This window comes from Panthera uncia, chromosome B1, assembly GCF_023721935.1.
Source record: "Panthera uncia isolate 11264 chromosome B1, Puncia_PCG_1.0, whole genome shotgun sequence".
NCBI classification, from domain to species: domain Eukaryota; kingdom Metazoa; phylum Chordata; class Mammalia; order Carnivora; family Felidae; genus Panthera; species Panthera uncia.
In genome coordinates this window covers 38,394,022-38,404,450 of record NC_064811.1, presented here as the reverse complement: position 1 = coordinate 38,404,450, position 10,429 = coordinate 38,394,022, and the positions used below count along the sequence as shown (strand labels likewise).

The 10,429-nt window shown below is 37.4% G+C and overlaps 1 protein-coding gene across 11 annotated transcripts in view; it reads left to right on the top strand.

Annotated features, from left to right (window-relative positions):
• The first annotated feature begins 1,249 nt into the window (after positions 1–1,249).
• The window catches only part of LOC125922726 (cytochrome c oxidase subunit 7B2, mitochondrial), a 159,283-nt gene continuing 150,103 nt past the window's right edge, over positions 1,250–10,429 (top strand). For 3 of the 11 annotated variants that reach the window (XM_049630465.1, XM_049630468.1, XM_049630467.1), the window contains exon 1: positions 1,250–1,759. The gene's annotated coding sequence lies outside the window, so the exon portion shown is untranslated. Of the gene's footprint in view, positions 1,760–1,791; positions 2,190–10,429 lie in introns of those variants that run through there. The other 8 variants (XM_049630458.1, XM_049630463.1, XM_049630461.1 and 5 more) reach the window with 4 other exon arrangements.

Sequence of the window (10,429 nt, the reverse complement as noted above, 5' to 3'; positions counted from 1 at the left end):
AAAGAATTACCCGGGCAAAGCAGCTTCTTCCTAATCCTTAGCTAAAGATAGCAACGCAATTAAGTAAAGGGACTATGAGTTTGGGGATTGTGACAATGAAGATATTGTATCCTGCTAATTTGACACCATCCCCTTAACTGTCCCCTTGGTTAACCAATTAAGTAGAAATTTGAAACAAGGAAAATTTTAGTTTTTGGGGTGCAATTTCACAACTTTAGAGAATCTATATAAATGAGAAAAGTTCTTAAGATATAAATAAATGGAGATGTCAGTTCTGTCAAATAACTTGCAAACCATTAGTTTAAATAAAAAAAGAAAACCAAAAACTTGCCAGGAAACATGAAGTAGAGCCTCTCAAAGAATCATGAAGATGGTCAAGTTATAGGGATGTGTAGCCCAGTATCACAGATTAAACACATCTTATAGGCGCTAATGTAGCTAGAAAATTATTTTAGACTTGAACCATTTTTTGATCAGGACATATGATTTTATGAAATTTTATCTTAAATTCCATTGGTTCTATTTTTATCCTGTTTAAATCAGAGGGTTACAGTATGGTGGTCATAGAATCATAACACAACAATAAAAAGTCAACTTCCAGGTAGATGATTAATGTAAACACTATGAAGTGTATTAATATAATACAAATAAACACTTCTTAAACGCTTTTATGTCCTATCCATTTCCCATATTCCACTGTCCACCTCCATATCTCTGCCTCCAAAAGTCTCCATAAACGACTCCCTGAAACCTAAACCATGTGCCTCTCAGGTTTTCCCCTTCACTGCTGTTCTTCTCCAGTTTAATTTTTCATCATATTCTATTATGGAGAAAAGAACCAATCTGGCAACTGACAAAATCTTCTTTTGAGTGATCTAATCCCCCCTTCTTTTCAACTTGGATTTCTGGGTGGGATCAAAACTAAGAAGTGGGGTGTAGCAGTGACTATTCAGAGATATAGGAGACAGAGTTATGAGAAAAGAAGAGTGTTAAGCACAATGTGTCCCTTCTAACTTCTGAGATTAAGCTCTGTGAATGAACAAAACAAAATATATGCGATTAGATGTAACTACAAAGGGAGGGAGAAAGATTCCCAAGCAGGGTCCTCCCTGGCCTGGGGGGGGGGGGGGGGCAGATCCAGAGTTCCTTTCTTACCTGACTGAACCACTCAGACGTGCCCAAAACTTATAATTTTAATTAATCTTTTCTCCTTTTTAAGTGTCCTAGTTTGGACAATATATTATGTGGTTACCATAATTAATAACCTGGCATCTTTAGGAGAGGTGAGATACACAGCCGACTTGTAGCTCGCTTTGCGGTTACAGACAATCTCAAAGTTCCCTAGTGACCCAGTGGGATGAAGATGTCACCGAGAGAGCCATTGAGCTTGCCAAAAGGTTGCCGTGACATGCAAGTTAAATCCTGTGCAAGAGAGACTGCATTACACTGAGGAGCGGGAACACTTAACTCACAAAACCGTTTGCTGTACTACGGAAGGACATATAGAAGAACAACACGCTTCACCATGCGCTTTTTTACTTCTTCTCGTGGTCTGATTGGCCAATTTGGAAAGAGAGCGTTGGCGTTGTGACCCGCCTCTTTCTTTCCTCTTAGGGAGGAGCTGCCCACAGGAAGTGCCCAGTTAGCTCCGCCCTCCAGGCTGTAAGGTTGTCGGGCGCCGGTTTTACCGCTGCGCCATCATCGCCATCGTCGCCGTCGTCGCCGCCGAGGCGGTTGGGTGCTGTCCGTGGCATCGTTGGTAAGTCGAATGCTAGGGTTCCGAGTCAGTACGCCTGCAGTTTATAAGCCACGGTCTTCAATATCTTCTCCGGCGGTTACAACGGAATATTTTGGTTTTCCTGCCGCTTTACTTTTATTTCTAAGAGAGAGACGTTTACATGTCGGACTCTCCTCACACCCCGACATCCAAGATACAGAGTGGGAGTAAAGAGAAAATGAAAAAGAAGAATGCTGTGTTGGAAAGCGTGGAGTAGAGCTTCGGGCACGCTTCTGGCATGGCTACAGTGGGAGGTGTTAAAAACTTTGATGATCCCGGACTAGGCGCTCACCACGTATTTTCCGTGGTAGTGGGTTGTTACAGCTCTTGGCGGTTTTTTCCACTGGGGAGTGGCTGATTGTATGAAAGTAAACACCCATTTGTTTGGAGGAAAGTCTACGTGCTTTCGGCTGTAAGTAAAGGCAGGCAAGCTTTGGGGGTGCTCAGCAAGCAAAATCGGACCAGAAGTGCAGACGTCCTTACTCGATGCATCCTAGTCAAATTGGTAACTGCTGCTTGACCTTAAACGCGGATATATAATTTTTTTCTAAGTAGCCTTGTGTGAGACAGAGTTTTGGTAATAAAGCAAGCCCTTTTCATGTGCCAGCCTTTTTTAGGTGTCAGTGTTAGCTGTACGTGCTGGAAATGTTTAGGGCCAGGCCTAGGCTGGTGGCACAGAAAGTCTCCTCAGATTCTCATCCGCTTTTATGTTTTGACTCCACTTCAGAGTCAAGGGAAGGAGTGTTGGAAGAACAAATCTAGGAATCATATGACTTGTCTATAGGTTTATAAGTTGCTCTTACCTTTTGATTTCAGGTGGCTCTGAATTTGATCGTTCCGTACAGTTTGACTATGACTTTTGATTGCTGAGATTCAGACTGGGACTCCATTCATAGGAGATTGATGGATATCAAATTAAGGAAGAATAGGGCTCTTTACTGTAAAGAGCATATACCTTCTCCTTAAATTGAGGATCAAAAATAAAATGTTGCAAAAAAGGTGGCTTAGAAAGCCAGTAAAAAAAAAAAAAAAAAAAAAAAAAGGGCTGTGCTTGGAATGCTCTGGCTCTAATAATTGATCTTGCTTAGGAATTTAAGGGGTTAGAGTCACTTAAAACTTGTGCTTCAGTGTTAATGTAGAGTAAGGGAAAGAATTGGAAACAAAAAATCAGCTGGAGGAAAATAAAACTTTTTTAGGAAAAATCTAGAGAAATTAGGGGACGAACTTGACAAAGGTGACATAGAAAATAATTCGACGTTCAAGTAGACATCTGTGAGAGAGAAATGGTGAGTTGGAGGGATGTAAATTCTCTTCAAAAGAGTATTGGAAAAGGGAAAGGTGTTCGGTTGTTACCAGATTGAAATAGGGGGGTAGGTCTCCAGTTAATCAAAAAGGAAGAGGAAAGATCTCAAGTGGAAGGACTCCCTCAAAAAGAGTCAGAAAAGTACTGAGAGATCACAGATAAGGGATGATGTAAAAGATATTATCAGAACAGCATCTTAAAGATTGGGAAAGACTAAGAAGACCTGTAGAATGCACAGAGTACCATTGGTTGATTTTTAAGGTAATATAGTAATTGTAGGTTTGTACAGAAGTACGGTTTGTGCTTAGAAGGAACGACCAAGAATTAGGACTCGAGACAAGACTCAGAAAGATAGGGCATATTGAAAGGAGTCAGGCAAGAGGATGAGTTAGATCCAAGCTTGGATGGGGATGATTCACGTTGGTGGGAGAAAAGATGCTGTGTGGAATTATGCATCCCAGGGAAGTGGAGGAGAAAAAAAAATTTTTTTAAGAGTAGGTGCTTTTAGTAAACTCAGAATTGAATGGTTTCATCATTGCTTTTAGAGAAGATTCTGGAATTTAATAAATAGAGGCATATATTAGGAAAAAAAACCCCTAACATCTAAAAAACATAAAAAGGAAGCCAAATACTCATTTCCAGCAATCAGCAGTAATCCTGTATGTTTTGAAGAGACGAAATTAATAGATTAAGCAGTTAGAAACTCGACTTTCTAAACATATTAAACATACTAAAAAATTTAAACTGAAAAGTGTAGACGAGGGTGGAAGAAAATGAACACTAGAGGCATATTTCATTGCTGCAGAAAAAAAATGCTATTCAAGGTCTGAACAATTCGATGATGAAAGACAGTGCCTGGAGGAGCACATGGAAGAGGTATTGGTTCTTATTGGGCCTCTAGGGGTTCAGGCTTCGGAAGCATCGGTTGAAACCTCAGTTCCGGAATCTCAGCTGAGAGTGATTTGCCAGCCGAAACAAATGAGATGAGAGAGAAACCCTCCCTAAGAGGCAGGCCTCACTAGCTTTGCAATTCCAGAATGAGGTGGTGGAAAGTGCCCCTTGTAGTATAGGATTCAAAATATTTGTTTACTGAAGGTAGTAGCCCCTGTTTCATAATATAGAGGCCACTTCCAGCAGTTCCAGAGTGCCAGGGACAGGAGGTTAAAGGAAGGGAAAGAAATGAAGAGATTTTTGAGGTAGGTTGCAGAGGAATATATTGTACTTCAAATACAATTTGGTGATTGGGGTTGAAAATGTTTAAAGTTTTCTGGAAGGCAGGAGTGTCACAAATGTTACTCTGTGAGAGACAACAGTACGCTAAGTGCATTGTGTCCCTAGATATGATGAATCTGTAGTGTCAGAATTAGTGCTTTAATAGAAATTTTATGGAATCTGCTACTCACACAAACTGACAAGCATCCCAATTGAGCTGAAACCAAGAATATTGCCAGGTTCGTTTTTCCTTGAGATGTTACTCAGTTCTGGTTTCTAGGAACACAGTGTTTTGGGGAGTAATCTGATCTGAGAATGGCTTGTATTTAAACTTGGATGTGCGGCCAGGTTTGTTAAGTTTATATTTTCATTTACTGTAATTTTTGAATCATACAAAGTTCAAAAACTAATAGTTCTGAAACTAAAGTGATATAAAGAAAAGTATACATTGACAAATCTTTTGTCCACTTTGCATTTTACTTATCTAGGTGTTTAACAAACAAGTCTATAATACTTACTAAGTGCCCAATACTGACCTGTGTATTTTGCAAATGTTAGCTCATTTATTTTGTGTATCAACCCTATTATGGAAGAATTCCTATAATTCCTATTTTATAGATAGGCCTAAAAGAGTTAATTAATTTGTAAGTGGCAGAGACAGACCCAGGCAGTCTTGCTCAAGTTAGACTAGTTAGGTAGATGATTTGGTATGTTCTATACTATATATGCCTCTCGTGTCATTTTTTAAAATGCAATTACAAATATATTTTCTTAATTTTTCCTTTTCTTTACAAAAGAAAGCAAACTTTATATACTGTCTGCACCTTGTTTTTTTTTTTTTTTCTTCACTTAACTGCATATTCTGGAAATACTTCCATAGCAGTATATAGAGGAGCTTTTCACTTGTTTTTACTGCTGCACAGTGTTAATATTGTATTATGTGAATTTGTCACAGTTTATTTTTTAATTTTTACTATATGTATATCGTGTCATAGTTTATTTAAACAGTCTCTTGGTGGACATTTGGGTGACGTCTACTTTTCTGCAGTTACAAATAGTGTGGTAATAAATGTATATACTTGGCATTCTTGGCAGATGTATCATATCTGTAGTATAAATTCTTAGAAGTTGAACTGCTGAATCAGATAAATGAATATGTACTATTGTTTATATATTACCAAATTCCATGAGTCTCATTCTGCTTCATCGTAGCCTTATCAACAGAAATGTTCACATTTTTGTCAGTCTGATAGGTGAAAAATATTTTTTCAGGGTTTTAATTTTTTATTTATTAATAATAAGATATGAATGAGTTGAGTGTCTTTTCATTTGTTGAAAGGCCATTTGAATTTTTTTGTGTGAATTGGCCATCATTTCTTTGCTCATTTTCTATAGGGAGTTTTTAGTGTTTTACTTCTGTTAGATATTTACCTGCTCTTTATATATTGAGGGGAATGGACCTTTTGCCTGTGATGTAAGTTTTAATTTTTTTTCCCCCAAGTGGGTCATTTGTTTTTTGATCCTGGTTATTTTTTGTAATGTTATGTAATATACAAGTATTTTTTTATGGTTTTGAATCATGTTTAGAAGTGTCTTTCTCCATTTTATAAAGGAATTTTTCTCTTCTAGAACTTTCATGGTTATATTTTTTTTTCTTTTTTCATTTAAATCTTTGATTCCTTTTGAATTTTTCAATGGTCATGGAATATGATATACAATTCAACGTCATATTTTTTTCCAGATGACTGTTTTTTAGATTCTTTAAAATGTAGTTAGTAAAAACTTGTCTTTGACATGATGCAATTTCTGAATCCCTGAAAGAACTGTACTTATCCTAGACATTAAGAATGACTTACTGAGAGGAAGTAGAAGAAATTTGTAAGGAAGGTATTTGTCTTGGACTTTGACCTAAGTAGTACGATTTTAACTTCATGGAGTTGTACCTTACAGGGGCATGAAAATTTGACTGTAGACATCAATTTCTTTGAACTTTAATTTGTTTTGTGTTTGTATATAACTGTCAGGGTAATTTAATCTTTGGACTTTAATTTCTCTTTGGGAATTTAGTAGTTTAAGGAGGTTATTTTCAAATTTGGAATATCTATAATGTTAGACTTTTGTTCTTAGAATTTAAGCCATTCGATCTAATTGTAGCACCTTTGATAGAAATCCTAGATAATAAGCTGTTCATAATTTGGGATGGGAAATAGAGTTGAGAAAACATTTTCAGCTTTGGATATAGAATGGCTACACATTTAATTAATGTGTTTTCGGACTATTTTGAAGGATTCTGGGCTCAAAAATCTGCACTGCTAATAGTGGTCGCAGCAGGATACCCAAAATCACAGGTGGGGTAGGTTACTCAAAAAGATAGGAGCAGTAATGTCTTGATAGATTGCTGATCCTTTTCTCTGGGGGGACAATACCTTGGTTCAGCTGAAGCTTCATGATTAAGCACAGTGGTTTAGGAGAATAGAAAGCTGTAGAATATTGGTATGTAGGAGGGATTATTGAATGTTTTCTTCCTACTTCTGATGCTTCCTTTTATGTGTATGATCCATTGTCCTAACATATTAGGCCTCTAACTTCTACTTGAGTAGTTCAGGGAGTTATTTGGTGAATTGAGAAGAGACTGGGAGTCTCTTCTCCCCTTGTTGGGATTGAGCTGTCCTCAGGAAGCTGCTTCTGCTCTCCCATTTTACCATGTTACAAGGGTAGGAGAATGACTGTTCCCATACTATCCTGCTGATACTGAATGAGAAAGTCTAATTTTGGATTCAGTACTAGAAAACACATTAATAGATAAACCTTCCCTAAATAGATAGTCTTCCCTATCTGCTCTCATCAGATACAGAAGTAAAATTTTGATCTCTCCATAAGCCAACTCCCCTGTATCTCTTAACTGTTAGAATTTGAGCAGGAGTACCAGTTATTGACCTTTCCCTCTCCTGCCTTTATCAAGATGAGAAGTCAGTGGTATGGACAATAGGGTGATTCATTTGAAATTTCAGAGACTTGATTATGCCTCCTAACTGAGGTGGGAATCAAATCAGCAAGGACATCACGATTTCACTACACACTCCAGTAACCTGTGTTTAATGTCTGTGTGGAGGGAACATATGACAAGTTATGTTGCCATAAGATATGTGCAGAGAAATGAACAAGGATCAAGAGTTGCATACCACTCTTGATGCCTCAGTGTTACATATGGTTTTCTGAAACCAGAGTGAGAAATCACAGGAAAAATTTAAATTTAAAAACCACGATTGAAGTTTTGTATTAGGCTAAGTTATCAGAGGCAGAAATTATAATGAGATGTGGAAATAAAGTAACTTATGTGTTGTACGTGTGAATTTTCAGAACTGGCAAGACTGTAAAGTTCACACTGTGTTGGGTTTCAGGTTTTTAATATTTATATTTATTTTATTTTGAATGCGAATGCACACATATGGTGTTTTATATCAGTGACAGATTTTCCTAAATAATAAAAGCCTCTGACCTTACATTTGTGGTGACATAATGCTACTTTGCAACGAAAGTAGCACAGCTGTCCATAGGTGAAGAACATGAAAAAAACAATTTTTCTCTGCTTATTGAGTGGTAAGGAGGCAGCTATCTTTCTCCCCTCCTGCAAGAGTCTCCTTGGAAACATTATGGGCCTGATTGCTAACTATAACACGTTGGTCTGTAAGTAAACTCTCCCCAAAACTCAGATAGCTCTGGGTGTCTCAGACCTAGAGAGGTCTCTAAGTCTTGGGTCTCATTCCTGCATGAAATGTAAATACCTAGAAATAGTCTCCCTAGCACTTTTAGCCGGTACCTAGGTACCTGTCCCAGGATGTAACCTTTTGTCTTTATGGAAGATAAGTTTTATTATTCTTTCACATCAGAGCAGTTAGCACCATAATGTGGGGAAGAAATGATTACAGATTTAATCCTGTAATATATGAACATATTTTCAAGGATAAATGAAAAGATTCTCTAACTTTATAGTAAATACATTGGAACATTGAGAAATCCAGGAATGTTTTATTTTCTTATATATATGTTATATCATTGTTATCATTTCTGCTGAATAAAAGATGTTAATACTGTACCTGGGCATAGCAAGTATTCTAAAAATGATTGGCATTGTAATAATAACTAATGCTTATTATTTTAATATGTTAAAAATGCCTATATTTATGTTGCAGACAGAATCAATAAAATGGAAATTACTTTTTATTTATTACATGTACGAAATGAATTCGTGGCTGAAATTTAGGTTGGGTGGTGTTTGTCAAGAGCCTTGAAATCTACAGAGAGGAGTCTATATTTTCCTCATGGAAGACTATTTACCTCACAAGTCAGTAACCTTCCTTGGTGGAAGAGTTCCCCGCATTATGTATATGTACATATATCACTTACACACATGGGCCTCCTTGAAGTGCTCTTAGGTTTCCATTCTCTTAGCAGCTTTATAAAAATGGGTTTTATGTCTACTAACACACAGAGACTTCATTCTCTACTGGTAGCTAATTCTAGTAGTTAGAAGATAATCTCTTATTTGCCACATTTCTTAACTCATCTTTTAGATTCTAATTATAAAGGTTCAGATTTTAAAAAATTTCTGTTTAATACTCTGATGGCTTTTCAAACAGGGTACTGTAATACCTAGCTGGAAAGACAAAGTTACTTCACGTGAAGTACAATACAGGATGTTGTGAATCTGTAGGAATCAATAAAGAAGGATCAGTACAGGTTGAAGTATTGATAATGTTTAGTGGAGGATATGGTATATGAGTTGGGCTTTGCTTTTCATAAGAAGATAGAAGACAGCATATCAGGTAGGGATACTAACGTGAACTAAGACCATTTTCTGAATGCATGTTAATTTTTTTTTTTCTTCTAGTGACATACAGTGGTAAACAAGAAGTGATGAAACAACCCCTTACTTCATGATTTTATAGGATAATTTTGAAGTACACTGTGATTCATTATTGGTTACTTCTGTGATTAGGGGACAGAAAGAGGTATGCTATTAGCAGTGAACCTATCAGGTTAGACCAAAGAGTTTAAGATAATATGCTATGGGCAGTGTAGGGTCATCACAGTTTTTAAACAGGAAGGCAAAAGAATGAGAAACAGTATTTTAGGAAAATTTGTCATTGGTAGATTGAATGGAAAGAGATTTGTGTCAGGAAGACCAATTAGGGAAATACTGGAATAACCTAAGCAATAAATGATGAGAACATCTAATTTAATTTCGGCCTTTGGAACAGAGAATTCAAAAGAAGAATCAACAGCTTTTCCAGACTTAATTTATGAATGGTAGAAAGAGGTCATTTAGAGGTAACCTCAGGATTCTGAAAAAAGAATATAATTTTGGAAAGGAAAGCAGTAAATTAGTTTTTATGCATATTTGGGTATTGGCCAGTGACTAGATCCAGGAGAAAAATCTCTGTATAGACATTGAACATATGTTACCGGAATTCTAGTTAGGAGAATTCATCAATCTAAAGGTGGTAGCTTTTATGAGAGTGAGTACACCTTCTGAGTTATAAGACCCAAAAAATAGATTAAAAAAATTTTTTTAACGTTTATTTCTGAGACAGAGAGAGACAGAGCATGAGTGGGGGAGGGGCAGAGAGAGAGGGAGACACAGAATCCGAAGCAGGCTCCAGGTTCTGAGCTGTCAGCACAGAGCCTGACGCGGGGTTCGAACTCACGGACCGCGAGATCATGACCTGAGCCAAAGTCGATGCTCAATTGACTGAGCCACCCAGGTGCCCCCCAAAAAATAGATGTTAGAGAAATAGCTCAAAGAGAGCTAGGAGGAAAAACAAAGAGATGAGGTTCAGAGAACGTAGCCAGTATACTTAGGGAAGCTGAAGACATAGCGATACCAAATTAATGTGGTGTTGTGTGCCAGTCTCAGCCTATGGATAACGAGCGTTGTGGCTGGACTGGCCTTTGTGGCTATTATGGTCGGAAGATGCTCTCTGGAATAACCATCAAGAAACTTTGAAAAAAAGTTTACTACTTAGAATTCTTAGAAGTTACATAGCATACTTGGGGCCACACAACACGGTCCAGAGGGAGATGAGAGGGAAGGAGGGAGGGAGGGAAAAGAACTTGGGGTTCTGCTTGTATTGGGA